Raw genomic sequence first — 18,508 nt, 5'->3', positions numbered from 1 at the left:
CAAGACTATTACCTGACGTTAATAATATGTATATTTAACTTACATGCCTCTGTAGAACTCACCTGTCTCCCACAAACACAATGAGGTTTCTGCTTATGGCTAACAAAGACAGCAAAGCAAGAGCAATCTTACCACAACCCTGTGTGTAACACTGTATCTCCAACTCACAACCACCATCCAGTTTTATTATCTACACCTATCTCATAGAGCTGGAAGGGACCTTGAAAGGTCATCAAGTCTAGTCCTCTGCCCTTCACAGCAGGACCAAATACCAGCCCTGACAGATTTTTACCCCATATCTCTAAATGGCCTTCTCAAGGATTAAGCTTACAACCTTGGGTATAACAGGCTAATGCTCAAACCACTGAGCTACCCCTCCCCTCAGCTGTGCTGGGTCTCAGTAATTAATACCAACATACAAACTTGCTCCAAGCTTGTTTTGTGCCTCAAAGGTACAGACGTACAACACTGAAAATACTTTGCTGAGATGCCACTTCCCTTCCTTCTCTATTCTTTGGGCTAGAGATAACTTTAAAATCCTATTTCTGCAGTGATGCTCAACAGAGGACAATGGTTTCAATCCTGTTGCAGTGGTTATTTGCTTAAATGCAATTGCTAATTTAAGAGTCCATGTTTATTTGGATGTTACACCTTGTTACTACTATATATATCAATTTTCACCATGAAGGATAAAGCAAACAAAATCTACTATGGAAAAAAATATTAGCCAGTTTGTCCCTTATTAAAGTTTAAGACAGAGATAGGCCTGAATCAAAATCTTGAATCTGATCATCCAGATCTGGATCCAAATTTTGCTACAGGGCCCAGTGTAAGTAAGAGGCCAAATTCAAACGCAGAGCTAGCCCACTCAAAAAATACAAGGAGTTCACAGTCTGAATTTGATGCAAATACTGTGTATCAGACACATCTCTAATGTAAGAGAGAGCGTAGCAGCAGTGCCCCTTCTAGAATGGTCGTATTTGTCTGAGGCATTCTGGTGCCTAAATACATAGGCTCTAGAAATGTAATGGAGAAAACTCTGAAGTCATTGATCTGAAATTCAGTAATATGTATGTGTTTCCTGAAGCTGCATCTGTTGGATTCCGCAATTGCAACACTATTCTAGGAAGAGAACGAAGCTGGTCCCTAATACAGTTGGTGCATTTTATGAACCAAACAATTAAATAGGTTTTAAACTATCTGCTGATTGCATAATCCTATCTAAGGGAGTGTATTCAGCATTTTTAAACAACTGATACCACATACGGCTGTATACTACAAAACACCAGCAGTCCTGTTAAAATCAATAGAAAATTAGATGCTATGAAAATGCAATATGTGTCCAATTAGTTATAATTGGAGCAAATGGTGATGTAGATAAACTCCCAGAGTAAGATGTATTTGCCCAGAATATGCACTTTATGCACAGCACAATATTGGCAGTCCCCTGCTCTGATGTATCCTATAACATGAACGTCGATCTATCTAATACACATATGTTAACTCTTATCTAATTATGGAGTTGCACAGAGCTTTTAGGATTGCTTTGGTGCACTACTGTGTGTTGTGACAAATGATTCTCCATCACACAGAAAACTCCCTGTTATACTTGACAAATTATTCCAGCAAACCTGTTTAAGAACTGAAAAATCCTTGAACATTGTCACAGGTAAAGAAATATGCTGTTTGTGAGATCAGAGGGATTTTTTGTTGGTTCAAAAATTTTGGTTTTAAACTATACATTTGCTTCTTTTCCTCATGTCTTTTGTTTTGTCATTCAAAAACCTTCATACCAACTATTTTTCACGGCTCTTTCAACATTTAAAAGCTCGGTTGCATGACCAAACAGAAACTAGGTTATTTGATTCTAGTGTTTTATTTTTAACACCGTTTGTGTAACATTTTGGGTCCTCCCTCTTTTAATCTTCTGACTAAAGAAAATGAGCGAAGTTCCTATATCACACAGCTATACCCATAACATTACAATACACCCATAGACAAGAGATATCAAGCCAAACCTAGTGAAATTGGTCTAAGATGTTTCATTGCATTACTAATACATTTAATAGAGACCCAGTTCAGATATCATGGGGTATTACAATTATCATTTGAGTTGTTTGCATTTATTGTTTAAACATATAAATAACTTCGTATTTCTTGTCCCAACAGTATAGCCTCAATTGCCAGGAAGTGATGATTCACTGAGAAATGGATGTTTAATTCCAATTTTTAGTTAATTATTCACATAAATAGCAAAGAATCACAGCCCATCAAGGAAATATGTCTGCATTTATCCACCCCCTAAACCGTTTACCATCACCAGACACTGTTACTTACATTGTTTAAGAAAAGATCTCGTCAGAAAAAAAATAGATAGTAGCTTGTGTTTGCTGTGCTGACTCAGCCAAAGTATGGAACAAGAAATGCTAAGGCTCAATCCATAACTTTGGTGTCTAGTCAAAGAATGCATTCTTTCGTAACACTGATAAAACTTTAATACATAGTTGCCCGGGTTCTTAATAAACTTGTCAACAAAAGAGTAAAGGAAATTGATGGGGGCTTTCCCAGGAATAAATTCGGTTTCAAATAGACCAAATGAACATGGGGGACAGAGTGCGAGAGAACAGCCAGGCAAGGGCTACTTTTGCTGTTCTTTGCAGAAATGGCAAGATAGATTTTTTTGTGTCTTAGGACTTCAGTAAAAAGCTGGTTTAATTTAAAGAAAGAAATATGTTTCTGCTCACAAGTGCATCAGAGCTCTGGCACCAATGAAGAAAACGAGAAGGGACAAACACTGTGTATTAAATTAATGACTAACACATTCCTAGATAAGAAAATACCATTTCACACCTAAAGGGTATGCAGGGATTTATTTTTTTTCTTTCCCTTACTGACCACTTAGGGTTATGCAATGTGTGCTACTGAGAGGTGTTAATTTTGGTATATCTTCATCAATGCACTTTCTGACAGTCTTTTTTCATGTGCTAAATATTTCAGATTGAAAACAAGAGCATGATATTCTTTGCTGGTTATATCATTTAAATAATTATATAGTCTAAACAAAAGAAGGGTAAGAAATCTTACTCGCCCCCCCTCAACTTATTTTGCCTTTACATTCCCCGGGCTCATCCTTCAAAAGAATTAGTCATGTACAGAATGAAGTACATTTCAGGTTTGTCCCCCATATGCATCATCTACATAAAAATCTCACCCTCTTAGCCAGCCCTCTGTATATCCACATAAATTCCATGTCCCCCATTCCATTCAGACAAACAGGGCTATGGACTCCAATCTGAGCACCATTCAAGCAAAAGTCTGTGATTCCTTTGATGACTTGGTTAAGGTCCCTACTGCCTAGATTTATACAAAGCAATGTCTGTCTCATACATACATATTGTATATATCTATATCTAGACATGACTATATTATAAATCAAATCCACATGTGCTATTCGTTATTTTACATTTATCTCGATCAATTGGATGCCTCTAGATTATTATTGCTGTTGTTATTATTTATTTATTTATTTATTATATCTTCTTTGGGATGGGGAGTTTAAAAATGTTGCTTACCGGGACTAAATTTAAGATTTAATTCAAAACTCCCACAGACTTCAAAGGCAACAGGACTGGACCTCTGAATGGGATCAAATGCCTTATTTTGTTTACTTCAGTAATCACTTGCACTGTTTCAGTTTCTGCAATGTGAAGGTTGTCCCTGGCTCTCTCCCTGCAAGTTTAATTTGAACTCAGAGGGCTAAAAAGAGAAAGGCAAAGTCATGCCTCCAAAGTAGAAAGAGTGACTTTTTGAGATTGACAGTTGGTGTCCTAGCCTTCAAAATGAACTTTATTCTTGGTTGCTGTTAGGTCACCAGATTCCTGCTCCTGTCGCTTTAGCCGACTCCTGAAATGCCTGTGTTTACTTGCCTATGTAAGGCCTTCGCAGGAGTGGCTCATGTTCTTACAGCTGTTTGGTCACTGATCGCATTGCACTTCTGTGTTGGGTTATCACGAGGAGGCCTGCACTACTTGACTGCCCAGATGACATCTGAATACAGTTTCACCAGAAGGGCAGCTGAGAATGAGGACTATTTATATCAGCTGTTCTGTAGTCCCCTTGGACTCATCAGATGGCCCCTAGGCTTTTTTAGATAGCGGCACACTTTCAAATACTGGCCATATCTGGGCATGGCGAACAACTTGCAAACACAGCACAGTGCTTTATTAAAACAAAAAAAACCTCAGCAACAATAAAAAAAACCCTGCATCTGTTCAGGATGTCAATTGGCCTGACAAAATATTATGTATCCCCTTCCTTCAGAACGCGGTTGGTGAATGATCTGATTGCTGAAAACTTCTGCTGTTGAGTTCCCCTTGAAAGTAGTAATTCCTTCATTATTAAAAATACATTTGTTCTCTGAATAGGCTCCATTTGTCCGTATATATAAAAATTACATACACAACACACATCTGTTATTTATTATGTCTGTATACTTACCATACGTGTACATATTGGAGTGGGTATTGAAGCTCTGCATAGTTAATACTACTAAAGATAGGGCTAAAATTGTAGATTAGATTTAATAGGACGTACAAAAAACCTTTTAAAAGTATGCTATTTGAAACAACATATCTTTAGACTGAATTCAAGATAAAAGAAGATGTGAATTGATCTGCATATGCATCTATATCTGTACAGTATAAACACACTAGAAGTTATGTGCTGCAAGGCCATGGAAAGAGAGCACTTGCATTACACAGACTCCTTAGCTTCAGAAAAATCACAGGACAAAAGCCACATTGCTCTGTTGCACACAAACTGTCAAGAGGCACTTGAGAGTCTGAAAACTGGGCACAGATAAGGTGCCACAACTCCAAGTGTACAAGCTTCATGACAAAAATCGCTGCTCACTCTCTGAACTGCTCAGCTGCTTTGTGTTCTCTTTCTCCTGCAGCAATGCAATTCTTCCATTAGACACCGAAGTCACATCCGACTCTTTGGAGCACTTTGAACAACCCATGCTATGTTGGGCCTACTCTCCTTCCTGTGCATGCTGAGCCATTTCTAGGAGCTATGCCAGGCTTCATGCCTGTGTAACACTGACAGACCGTGGGCGGGATTGAACCAGGGACCTCTGGAGCTTAGTGCATGAGCCAAAAGCCAACTGGCTGTTAGCTAAGGCTGTAGAGCAAGCTCATTAATCTCTTTTTCTCTCGCTCTGAGTGGTCTCAGTGCTACTAGATGGGACAGAACGCCGCACCCGGGAGGTGTGTGGCTTACCCATGCACTACACCAGCTAGATGTGCTTAGTACAGGTAGAGGTGAGTTAGATGTCCCATAAATGGCTTTGTAAAATCACTACAGACTAGGGTTTGGGCTTATCTTTAAAAAGCCTATTGTCCTGGAATGCCTGTATATGGCTAATGCTACTCTGGATAAAATCTTGACCCCACTGAAGTCAATGGGAGTTTTGCCATTGATTTTCAGTGGAGCCAGGATTTCGATCTCTGTTTAATACACAGTGCAATGGTAAACTGAAACATGTCAGTATATAATATATATCGTGGATACGTTTGTGTGCATGGGTTTGCAGTAGCAGTGAATGATATTTTACATAATAATACTTAGTATTTAGCTATCCAGTGTTGTTGTAACCATGTCGGTCCCAAAATAAAAATAATGAGAGATATTTAGATAAAGGGCCAAATTCATTCGTGGGTATAAACATCATCTGAGTTAATGAATTTATATCAAGGACAAGTTTGATCTATTGCTAGTTAAGTGCTTAAAATACCAGCTCAATACTAGAGAGAGAAGGTGGGTGAGATAATATCTTTTATTGGACCAACTTCTGTTGATGAAAGAGACAACCGTGTCTCACTAGTATTGAGCTAGTATTTTAAGCACTTAACTAGCAATGGATCAAACTTGTCCTTGATATAAATTCATTAACTCAGATGGTGTTTATACCCAAGAATGAATTTGGCCCATTATCTGAATAAAACTTCAACAGTTCTACAGAAATAAGTGCATAAATATTATTCACCTTGTTTTTCAGATGGGGAAACTGAAGTAGAGAGTTTTAAATGACTTGACAAAGACCACACACGTGAGAGTGTCAGAGTCAATAATACAAGTCAAGACTTCTAGATTTCCAGAACTCTCCGTTAACCACTAGACTCCATTTCTCTCTCAATAACCTTGAACAGTCAATGGAAATACAGTGCTTTTTTTAAATGTAGCTGTCCACTTCGAGAACCACTGCAATACCAGGCTGCAAAGATTAACCCTACTATCATTCACTAAAATGGAACAGCAACTGGTGTATTTAAAAGGCAGTTCTAAGCTTTCAGGGGGATCAAACAATAAGTAAATATATTTATCCCAACAGAGCGCCCTTAGTCACTATTAGATATGATGTGATGGAACTATTTTTTTTTAAATATATCCTAAGCAATTCATGCCATTTGCATTTGTCCTGAAACCTATGATGGGAGGTCCTGCTAACTGACTGTAAAGAATAATTATCAGCTTGTGGCTCACAAAGGCGTCTTTCTTTCTTTCTTTCTTTCTTTCTTTCTTTCTTTCTTTCTTTCTTTCCAGGACCTTCTCTTGCTCTGAGTCTAAATCAGTCCTGGGAAACACAAGGGAAGCCCTGCCCAGCGAGGCTGGTGTCAAAGGAAGGGAGAGATACTGCAGTGCAGTACTGATCTTTTCTGCAATCAGACGTGCAGACTAGTCCAAACCCTGAGTCAGCACAATTTCTTTTTTGATTGGTTGATCTGAGTAACATACTTTCAATTTATGCTAAAGTGGCAGCAATTAATACATTTTTCCTCCTTCCCCCGCCTTGCACAAAACCTTTGAATCAAATGCACAAATCTCATCCCCAAAGTCACACTCTGGTCCTAAATATTCTAAGGCTCTTTCATTTTTAATTTAGGGCATTAAAAAAAAAATTTGCAATCCAAGCTATGCTCACTTTGATCGACTTGTGCTGCAGCAGCTAAAATATCTGTCCTGCAGGTCAATCTAATCATGCTTAATAGCAGTTTATTCTTCAACGCACCATTTTTCACATTGAGTCGACAGTTTTAAATGAGATTGCTGATGCACCCCTTTACTAATGCTTTTACCAGAGCCAGCACATGCTTTGAAATACTTGTGCAATAAAATGCTTTATTGCGCTTGATGAAAGCACTATTAAACTTGAATTGCAAACAGACTTTTTTTTAGAAGGAGGTACTGAAATTTATTTGGCAACCTGCTCTAAATATATAAAATAATAATAATAATTATAATCACTTGCCATCAACAGGAACAAACAAACAAAACCTAAACACCCACTGGGAAAACTGTACGTCACAAATCGTCCTTGTGCTCTCTTGAGTGTGTGCAAAATAGCCATTTTATATCCGGGGATGGTTTCGCTTACATGAGAAAAATTCATTTTTAAAAAGACTGGATTTTGTGAGGCATAGTATAGGAAAATTTTAACTAATTTGGTCCACTGGATTTACGGCTTTTATAATTCTCAAAGCTACTGTTTCCATAACTGGCATTTCACAATCCTCCATTTGCTATTTGGATGACAGCACCTGAATTTCCCAACTGGTTCCAATAGAATTACTTGCCTAACATGAACTGCGGAGGGATTCTTAGGAACAAACTTAGATTGGACTGGAAAAACGGGAACAAATCTCTCTTGTATGGAGAACAAAATGGAAATAACTTGAATCTTCATTTCAATTGATGAGTTCTGCAGGGATGGGGCCTGTTACAATTGTAATTAAAGAAAGAACTATCAACCCAGCAGTGAGAGTAGCCTAATGTTTTTACAAGGACCTGGGGCCCAATCCGTCTCCCACTGAAGTTGATGGCAGGCTCCCCCTTCCTTTAACTTGGATGGGCACAGGACCAGAGCTCAACTTTTGATGTTCACTCAGTACCATATGCTTTTCATTCTCATGTGCTCTCCATGAGGCTGTTTTAAGAAGCACAGAGATATGTGTGGAATCATAGAATCAAAGGGTTAGAAGGGACCGCAAGGGTCATTTTCATTGTTACAGGGAAGCAAGTTAGGGGGACAAGAGGGAATTGTAATGGACGTCAGCAAAGCTAAGATCCAGACTTGGGTATTTAGCAGAGCTACAGCAGAAGGCCTCATCGCTGAGCTATACTCTACCATATGCTGCTCCCTAAAGCACATCACCCCATGCCTTTATCTCCCCTCCACTCATTTTCCTTCTGCCAAGATATTAAAATACCACAAAGACATTGCTTAAAATTATAGCTTCCAAAATATTTACATAAAATTAAATCTGAATATTTAGTTACTTCCTAATATTAGTAATTCCTTAGGATTAACAAGTTTATTAATTTAAAGAGGGAAAAAGTAGTTAAAAATGGCATCAGGAATGCAAGTACCTATTGTAAATCAGAACCAGTGTCCCTGAGCGCAAGAGCAACACTAAGCATCGGAAAAGTTTCAGTGAAACCTGAACTGGGAGGAAAATGTTAGCAACAAAAAGGGAAAATTTGTTTTCTATCTACAACACTGAGAATCTCTCTCATTTTTAATTCCATGGATCAGACTAATGTAGGTGATTTACAATAAGGGGAAGCTGCAACCAAGCCTACAATCTGTAGTTTTACTGCTCAGTTAAATCTATTTTCAAAACACCAGGGTTTTTATTTAAGCATGCAGTGTCGTTGTAGCTGCGTCAGTCCCAGGATATTAGAGAGACAAGGTGGGTGAGGTAATCTCTTTTATTGGACTGACTTCTGTTGGTCCAATAAAAGAGATTACCTCATCACACCTTGTCTCTTTATTTAAACACAACCTCTCTAATGTCAAACATGGACTTTGTCTGGGGAAGGAGCTGCTGCCTCTGTGAGATGGCTTAGCGGGGTTGGATGTCTTCCCCCTGTAATTCCACCAGTGGCCACTGCCTTTGTTGGTGGAACTACAGACTAGTCAAACTTTGTCAGGACATTGCTTCCCTGCTTACTAAATGATTTGGTGTTTGGGGAATGATGGGCTCCTCCCCACATCTACTGCAACAAGGGAAATATTTTTTAAAAACACACCTGGTTAAATAGCTTGGGGGCCCCTAGTGAAATGCATATCAGCAGGTGAAGAACATGAGTCTCCTCACTCCCCCTTCTCATACAGGGAATCTGTAATTCATGCCAAAAGGTCATCCCTTCTGGCAAAAAAACCATAACAGTTTATTGTGGGGATTTGCACCTGTTGCAGGCTCCCAAGGGCCTGTCAGGAGTGGAATTCTCCTAAAGAGCAAAGATCACATGATTTAAAAAAACACCAAGGCCAGAAGGACCACGCCCCTTTGAACTATAACAGGTGCTCTGTCTGGTCCCTTACACGTATCTCAGCCCTACACGGTGGAAATGAAGCTGGCGCAGTTTCACTTTCATTCAGTGTCAAGTCTTGTTTTTTTAAATGAAACTTTGTAAATAAAAAGGTTTTCACTTGTCCTAGTCAGCTACAGTTAAACCCTTTCTGCCTTTCTATAGCATTTACTATAAAAAAATTAATATCTACTGAATAATATATGGTATAAAACCTCAGTGGTATTCAGCCTGCCTTTTCTAACCAGTTATTCATGAACTCCTGCTTATAGTTAAATCCCCTTTGGCACACACGTAACAAGTGACAATGGTGCTTGCCTTGAATAGAGGAGAATAAGGACTTTTGCAAAATCCAAATTCAGTATCTCGCTTACTCTTCTGGGCCATTAGAACACGCAACGCTCTACTAATTTCCAAAACCAAGTGTCTGTTGGTTGCTTGACCTGCCCCAGCTATGGATAGCAAGTTGCCAAAAGAGATGTCAGCAGTAAAGCAAATTGAAGGTGATGTTAACCAGGAGGCAAATCATTCTATTAAAGCAAAATGTTTCAGGTTAATTTCCGATAGCACCACTAGTTGAGATTTGGTTAACTTTGGGGGAAGAAAAATACTTCTGATGAAGTTTAAAACAAAAAAAAAATCTGCGTTAGGCACTTTTGTGGGGAGGCGGGTTAGTTTTGGAAGTGCGAGGATACTTTTAGAATGAAATCGTTAAACAGATAAGGGATTACTTCTACATATCTCCAATATCCAATATCTAGCGCTATTTTCTTTCATCCTAATTCACTTCTTAAACCATTATTTCAGAAGAACAGAAAAATAACCAAATGCATTTTGTTGTACAGTGTAAAAAAAATGTTTAAAAGCCTAATAAGACTTCCTGAATTCAAGCCTGCTAATTTTATAATTCTTTTGGGGGAAATATATGCACATATTTAGGGTTGCTTGTGCTTTAGCTACTTTTAAATTGTTTTGATGGCTGTTAATTGAATTCATCATAAAGACGATTAGGATACCTTTTCTCGCTGCGTTTAAACATGAGAACTTAGTTTGTACATTAATTTAGAACTAAAATACTGCACAGCTAAGGCAGAATCATTGTATTCTCTCTCTCTCTCTCTCTCTCTCTCTATCCCCTCTATTCTCCTATCCAATCCCTTTCTCTCGTTTCTCAATTTAAAGCTCAATCTGCTTTGCTGGCATCTAGTCTACTTGTTTTGAGGGTGGGGGAGGAACAAACAAATAAAAAAGAGCAACTGGCCTCTACCCTTGTTAAAAAACACAAGTGGACAGCAAGCTTTCTTCTGGCGTTGCCTTTCAAAGCCCATGCCGCAGTCAGCATATTGAATATTTAATGTCCTGATGAGCATTTCCACCTGCTGACACAGGCAAAGTGACAGAACAATACATGCACTGGAACAAGATCATCAATTGACTCCCCAGTCAGTCTGCCATGTCAGGCATTTAAACAAATTTCTGTCTGTCCTTCTCTCTTTTTTGACATTGGATCACACATTGCTCCACTGAGAATGATCCCCACCTGAAATACATACTTCTTTACATTCCATAGCTTGCCAGGTTCATATGGGCATATAAAGAAGTATGTCTCTCAAGAAGGTAGTTTCAATATGTGCATTTATATGTTCACAGGAGAAAATAGTGCTGATTCAGAATTCACATCCCAGGAGTGTTCAGTTAAGGCTCAATTTAACAGAGCAGAGTTTCTCTTTCCTCCAGCAACACACACACACACTTTCCCCACTTCAGACTAATCTCCAATAATCCATAGCTGCTCCTCTGCAGGTTTCTGATTTTTTGTCACTGAGAATACAAATGGACACTCCATTGGACAAAAAGTCTGAGCAATCTGGCAATTTGCCCCTGACAGTGCTTCATTTTCACATAAATCGGATGGAGAGATGTAGGGGGGGAAGCAAAAGAAAACAAAAATCCTACCCAGTTCACCTGAAAAGTAGATGTTTCATTTGAAATCCAAAACTTTCAACTACGAAAAAAAATCAGACAAATCTATATTTATATATATCTCTTACTAGAGAGATTTCTTTTCTTTTTTCTCCAAAGCCACTAGAAAAAAAAATAAGACACCTGAATTGTTCCCATCCCAGGATTTAGAAACAACTACAGCGAGTTGGGGTATATACCACCCCCCAAAAAATCAGGTGTCTGGTAGATAACTTACAAATCAACACCAAGCTTGCTGTTCCATTCGCCACAGTTAGAAAAGTCATCAGTTACAGACAAAGAATTGCTTTTATCAATTAGTTGGGGTTAAAACGTAAGAAGAAGAAAGGATCTTACCTAGAGACTCCAGAGATTTTTCCTTTGCAGGTCATTGTAAATGAAACACTACCTTGCAGATACGAAACCCCAGAAAGCCCTTTTGAGGCTTGGGGGTTGGTTTTAATTGTTTTTAAATATCATCCGGTTGAACTCCATAACAACTGAGGATGCCTGTAACATACCTGCAGATATGCAAAATAAAAAGCAGAATGGGGCAGCCAAAGGTAGATGCCAGAAAGCATAGGCCAGAGTGGAAGTCTGCAAGTTACTCCTCAAGCACTCCTCTGCATGCATGTGGGGTGTGTGTGTGTGTGTGTGTGTGTGTGGCTCTTTCTCCTGTTTTCATTAGTCAGTCAGTCTCTTTTTTTCCTTTCTCTCTCTCTCGCTCTTCTCCCTCATTGCCTCACAGCCACTCTGAGCTTTAAAGCTCCTCTAACAATGTGGTCCGAGTGGCACTGCTGAAAATGATGATTGTACTGAATACGAGACTATTATGGGCAGGCTTTAGGCATCAGGCAAACCAGGAGGTCACACGGGGCGCTTAATGCTCATTCAGCATTGCTGTAATGGTATGCTCAGCTTGTCCACTCACCTGCTTCGTTTGACTGCTACCCCTAGCCCGAGCTGGCAGATCAATACCAATTTACAGGCAAATGCAGAATGGCTGCCTTAGTGTTAATGAATTTTACCGTTTCACACAGTCTTCTAATGAACCCCTTAAAGAGGGTTTAAGTAAACTTAGCAAGTGGCAAACTAAGCACTTTGGAATACTTAATTGTATCGATGTTTTTTCACTGCATTTTAGAATATAACTGCAAACTGGGAAGTAAATATTTCCCAGTTCCCAGTCAACTTCTATCATCGCTGGAAAGAAACAGAGTGGTCCCACTATGCCAGTGTTTCGGAAGGTTAATTACCGTGAAGCCCTGGAAGTTACCTTAGTCCTGCCATGTTACACTGCTTACATGCTTTAGCCCTGGTTTTGTTCAACATCTTTTTTTTCATTCCTTTTTGTTTGTTTGACTTTATCACTTATTGTTGTTTGTCTAATTTAAAGGCAAATTTCAACCTTTTGGGACTAAAGAGAAGAGAGATGGACCTGTAACACTATCAGAATGCACAACTGCAGGGAAATTAAGGTAGCAGAGAGAACTGAGGTTTTAAATAGACACACCAATAATGTGAATGAACATCTGATTGCTCTGATTTCAGGAAAAATCAGACACTCAGGGAGAGTTTTGCATGGCCGAGACATTAGGGTGACCAGATAGCAAGTGTGAAAAATCAGGACAGAGGATGGAGAGTAATAGGACCCTATATAAGAAAAAGCTCCAAATATCAGGACTGTCCCTATAAAATCGGGACATCTGGTCACCCTACGAGACATTCAGCTGAATTTTGTTTTCCCTTGTCCCAACAACAGTAAATGTAAGTGTGGGAAGAAGGATGGTTACTTTATTTCTTCGACCTCTAAAACATTTGTAATTGACACTCCATTAGCTTTTCCTGAATAAATGTTGATGCACGCTCTCCTGTACAATCCCAAACTTTTGCAGATGAATTGGACATCAACTAAAGTATAATAAGGAGAATCTTGCATAAAGTATTTAAAAGTCAAGGGTTCAAAACTAAAGATTAGGAAAAGAACCCCTATCTAATGACTTATAAAAGTCAAGGCAAGTTTATCCAGTCTTGCTGAGGACAGCAAGTGGCAATTGCTTTTATACTAGTAACACCTGGGTGGAAGTGTATTTCATTTTTGTTAATTCACTTTTAGGGTCTTCATGGATATTCATGTTTTCCAAAAATGCCCCTTTTTAATTTTTTTGGCATAGTAAAAATATCTGCACCCCCTGCTTTACATTTCATCAGGTCGTGTTGCGTTCTGGTTACCCAACTTTCCCTCCCTCATCTCAGCTGGTTTAACTGTCTGTTTTCATTCATAGTGGAAAATGTTGCATGCTGATTGGGGGCAGGCAAATCTTGGGAAAGGGAAATGCTAAATTGTTGGTGTCATTTGACAAAGGAGGAGTGCAGAGATGAGGAGCTGATGAAAGCAAGGAAGACAGCCCTAAGCTAATGGAAGTGAAGTTAAATGTGGGAGGGGAGAGTACGAAGGATGGGGGAAATGACATGTGTTCACGCTCACAGGGCTTTCCTCCTTCGCCTCAGACTTTAGTCTAGTCATTTTACAGAATTCTGTCAGCAGCTGGACAGCACTGAACTTTTTGGAGCTGCAAAGAATGGGAGATGCAGGAGAAGGTCTTTATTCATGGGGGCAGTGGGAACAAGTGAGAAAGGAAGTTGAAAAGAGGTAGAAGTTTGTGTTAGTTCCGGCCAAGCCCACCCGCAATCCATTCTGTACAGTTTAGATTAAATTGAGTCACTTTCCAAAAAATGTCTGAGGCATAGACGATATCATCAGTTCAGGAGAAACCCAGCAATTAAAATGACAGCACAAATCAAGGATTTCTGACAAAATTACACGATTGTACATTCTTCAGTCTCTAATACACACACACACAGGCATACTATATATACACAGATATAATATATATTGCATTCACATGATATATATTACATATTACATATATTTATATAATGTGTATACGTAGTATATATATATACACACTATGCAATATATTGCTACTGTGCATATATATATATATTTATCATTATATGTGTGTGCATGGGTGTGTGCATATATATACCACTATAACAAAAAATGTAATGACCACAGCCAGCTCTTTGCTTCAGAAGCAAGAATAGTCAGTGTAACCAGCATTTTAAATGCCTTGCAGTGAAAATATGACTCCTCTTCCTCTGACTTGCCTTTTCTGATTGTCCATAAACCACATGTCTGTAATTAATACTCGCTTCTTAGCATTTCAATGGTTAATCACCGCAGTGTTGAGATCATTGCAACTTAGGGTAAGTTTAAACACATTTCAGCTTTGCTCTTGTTGGTATTATTTCAGCTTGCACCAACTAGGTATTAAAAAAAAAAAATTCCCCCAGGTGTCATTAGCCAGCCCATATCAGTATCAGGCATTTAAAGGCTGGTTTAACCTTGCAAAATGATTGCATGTCAAAGTTCTGACATTTCAGTTCAGATTATTCTAGTCCAGTGCTTGCTCTGCAGTTTGTTTGTTTTTTAAATGCGGAGTATGCCACAGCAGAACAAGAAAAAAAGGTCTCTAACCCACCCACATATTAAAACACACATTCTGTACACAAACACAGAGCCAACAGAGCAGAGGCACACATTTAAGTCCCTGGGCAAGTTTGATGGGCACCGAGTCCTGCATTAGCCAGGAAAGTGTTTTAAAACAAGCTGAGCTGGTGCGGTTAAAAGAAAGACAGATAGGAGAGGGGGGGGAAAAAGACATACCAGTTAGAAGATTCTGTTGCAGCAGTAGAGTCACCAGAGCACTAGCTGAAAGCTGAATCAGCTTTCGAGAGTTAGGGATGCATAGAGGAGGGTCATGGAATCACAAGGTAATAATGCGCTTCATGCTGCAGCCGTCAGCCTTCTCCTGATAGCCAATCTCTAATGCAGGAAGGGAAAAAGAGAGCAGGCCCAGTAATAGTATTAGCCCCTCACTTGGAGAGAAAAAAAATTATGAGGCAACCCCCCCCACACACCCCCTCCAACAAGCACCACTACAACTCAATCCCTCCTGCTGCATCGCAGGCTTAGTGGGGTGGGGGGGAGGGAAGGGAAGGAGGGAGAGCTTTAAAGCTTACAGCTAAGGCTAAGAGACAGAGCGAGAGAGAGAGAGCACTGAGGAGCACAGGCAGAATAGAAGGTGGAAGCAGGAGTTAAGGAGAGGCAACCTTCCATGCACATCTTGCCGCACACCTTGATGCATAATGGCTGTGTCTGCAGAAGTCTCCCATCTCCCGCCCTTCCTCTCTTCTCTTCCCCCCCCCCACCATGCCCCTCCAAAGGGTCAGCCTGAGGTAGAGGTCAGGATGCAACCAAGAGCATGCATGCAAAAAAAAAAAAAAAAAAGCTGGGGGGGCTGCTGCACAAAGTCTGGGGGGGCGGGGGAAAACCTCTGATCAGAAAACGAGTCCACCTTTCCAGTGCTTATATACCCAGCTAAGCATCTGAAACATGCACTCCCAGGCAAGTGGCCCCTTTTCATGCCATTGCCTCCCTGACCATATTTAGTCAACCATGGCAAAAAATAGCCTGTCAGCTGGAGACAGCGGAGCAGGGAGTATTTGGAGTTCAATCACTTCTCTCAGCCCATTGACTACTAGTCCTGCGGGGTCCTGACTCTGCCTTTTTTTTTTTTTTTTTTTTTTTTTTTTTTTTTGCCCTCGGCTATTTTTAGCTAGGCCAAATAGAGAGCCATCTCATCTTACCACTCTCTGCCTGTCCCAAGGTTTCACCAGGCCCAGACTATGTATGGTAAGCGCTGTTGTTGAGAGACAGAGACAGAGACCATGTCCATTCCGGAAGACCTTTGTCTCCCCTCAGGGTTTTTGGTTGGGTTAGGGGAGGGGGGCAGAGGGGATTGGCAGGGGAGGGGTTGCCTATCTTTCTTTGATTCCTTTTCTCTTCCCTAGTGGAATCGTATCCAGAAGAGGAGGTAGGGGAAAGAAGTTCAAAGGCTATTGATTCTTACCTTAAAGAGAGAAGAGCCATGATTCAAAAGCACCACATTAAGACAGACTCCCTGACTGTGAGATCCCAGGCACCTCACTGGCTGGCCGAGTCTCTCTCTATTCTGAGCCTTCCCAAGCTGCTGGCCCCCGGGGAGCATGCGCTATCTGCTCCTCATGTTGGGAAATGTGAGTAAGCTCAACTTTAAGCCAGGGAAAGTCACCCTCCAAAGGGTGCCCTGTTTACGCATGTAATAACTCAACAAGCTGGTATCTCTCAGGGGGTTTGTTCATGCTAGTGTTTTGGCCCCAATGAAAAGTCATCATCCTCGTTAATTTAAGGTGAGGTACTTACACAAAATGTGAGCACGTTGCATTGACTTGCACTCCTGAAGTGAGGGAAGCAAATCAGATTTCAGGGCCCCTTATAAGATCCAGCTTAAAAAAAGATCAATGTAAGGAGAGGACCAGGTCACCTTGGGGATAAAACAAATAATGATAAATGTGACTCTGCCTGTTCCTAATGAATCTGCCTTGTTTGTTTGCAAGCAAAACCCCAAATCTGGGCTTTTCACTCATCTAATGATCCTCTTCCTCCTCCGCCCCTCCCCCCATGCACAATTACATTTCACTTAGCAGCTCTGTATAATTCAGACTTGGCTCTAAAGAACATGCCACTTCTTCACACCCGGAATGGATCATAAAGGCTCCTATGGGATCACTCTCCTTTGTGTGATTTGGAATTGAATTTGATAGTATCTCACATGAGCCGAACCCATGATTCTGAAAACCATCCAGGAAAAAACAGAAATGTACTTGTACAGGCAGTATGATGGGCCTGATCCTGCAAGATGCTGAACTCCTCCATTTCCCATGGCAGTGAGACGGCTGGCACCAGGCAGGAGGTGCTTGGCACCTTGTAACATCAAGCCCCATATCCTGCCATGGGAAAAAGGAATGAGGATCAGATGACTTACTCCACCTTTTATTCATTATCATAACTGCATCAGTGGAGATTTCTAACCTACAGGTAAATAAAAATATATGCAATTAATAGTACCCCGTAATGATCTAACAATTTTAAAGGTTGTTTAATAACCCATTTAGTGGAAGCAGCAGAAACCCATACAGTTATGCAGCAATTGTAAATGATTTATATTATTGATCCTAATGGATATCCCCAATTGATGATATTGATGAGAGGCTATAAGAAAATACTATTCAGAGACTATCGTGTTTGTGGGTAGCTGATAGCTTTTAACCTACCCTGCACTCTCCTGAATTGATATGAGGTACTGAGCATCTGCTGTGAGGTCCTGAACATGCCTCCATTCCTATTGACTTCAATGCTTGGTACTGCTCAGGGTCACGCTCACAAGCATTTCTTCCGGAGGAACCCAGCACATTTCATTCAGAGATGAATTTATCAGTTAAAATTTGAGTGATGAGCTATACAGGGTCAAATTCTTCTCTAAGTCACATTAATGCAGCCTCAATGCCTTCAGTGGCTTGTGCTGTAAAGGTGAGATAACAGGAGAGAGGCCAAGATTAACATGGGTGGCTGACAAACCACATCTGACCCCTGTCTCTCTCTCTTAGGCCCTAAGGCCCCACCTCTGGCTGCCAGCCTGAAAGCTGCCCTAATGGGGCAGCTAGGAATTTCCCTGGTATTAGAACATCCCTGTGTGGTACAAAGCCAGTATAGTCAGCTCATCATCACCTGCTTCCAGGCTCCCCATGATAGAGATTTGGGGAAGCAGGAAAGGAGCATGACCATAGCATGCTGTACCCTGATGATCCTGAGATGGCAGAAGTCACTACTATTGGTGTAATGTAGAACATCCCAGAGGCTGCTCTAAGTTATACCAGGGGCCAGATCTGCCCCCAAGCCAGCCACAGGATTGGGAGAGTAGAAAGGTAGCTTAGAGGCACCTTTTCTCTCAGGTCTTGATCAAAGAGAGCTCAGCAGTCTGTGAGGATCTGACCCCAGAAGTCTAAATTCTCTCTATGTATATTAAAGATCCCACCTGTCTCAACAGAATGCTCATTTCACTTGAGAATTGCTAGCAACATTGAGAGAAGAGGGATTCCCAAATGCTCCATCCTCCCCTTAACACATACACAAGCACACGCACACTGATAGTCTGTGGGTAGATTTTAACTTTGAGATATGTTTTTAGATGCCCCCGGCTTCAGACAAGATTCAAAAGCATCGTAGAAA

General features: G+C 40.4%; 1 long non-coding RNA gene across 2 annotated transcripts in view; it reads right to left on the bottom strand.

The window, feature by feature from the left end:
- Positions 1-16,397, bottom strand: part of LOC127031630 (uncharacterized) — a 35,023-nt gene extending 18,626 nt beyond the window's left edge. Inside the window, exons 1-3 of one of the 2 annotated variants that reach the window (XR_007768580.1) lie at positions 16,311-16,397; positions 15,065-15,223; positions 11,692-11,855 (exon numbers count right to left, since the gene is read on the bottom strand). This is a non-coding gene — a long non-coding RNA (uncharacterized LOC127031630). Of the gene's footprint in view, positions 1-11,691; positions 11,856-15,064; positions 15,224-15,535; positions 15,718-16,310 lie in introns of those variants that run through there. The other variant, XR_007768581.1, reaches the window with a different exon arrangement.
- Between the last annotated feature and the right edge of the window lie 2,111 nt (positions 16,398-18,508).

Source organism: Gopherus flavomarginatus, chromosome 11 (assembly GCF_025201925.1).
Source record: "Gopherus flavomarginatus isolate rGopFla2 chromosome 11, rGopFla2.mat.asm, whole genome shotgun sequence".
In the NCBI taxonomy this organism is placed as follows: domain Eukaryota; kingdom Metazoa; phylum Chordata; order Testudines; family Testudinidae; genus Gopherus; species Gopherus flavomarginatus.
This window is presented reverse-complemented; position numbering and strand designations above follow the sequence as displayed.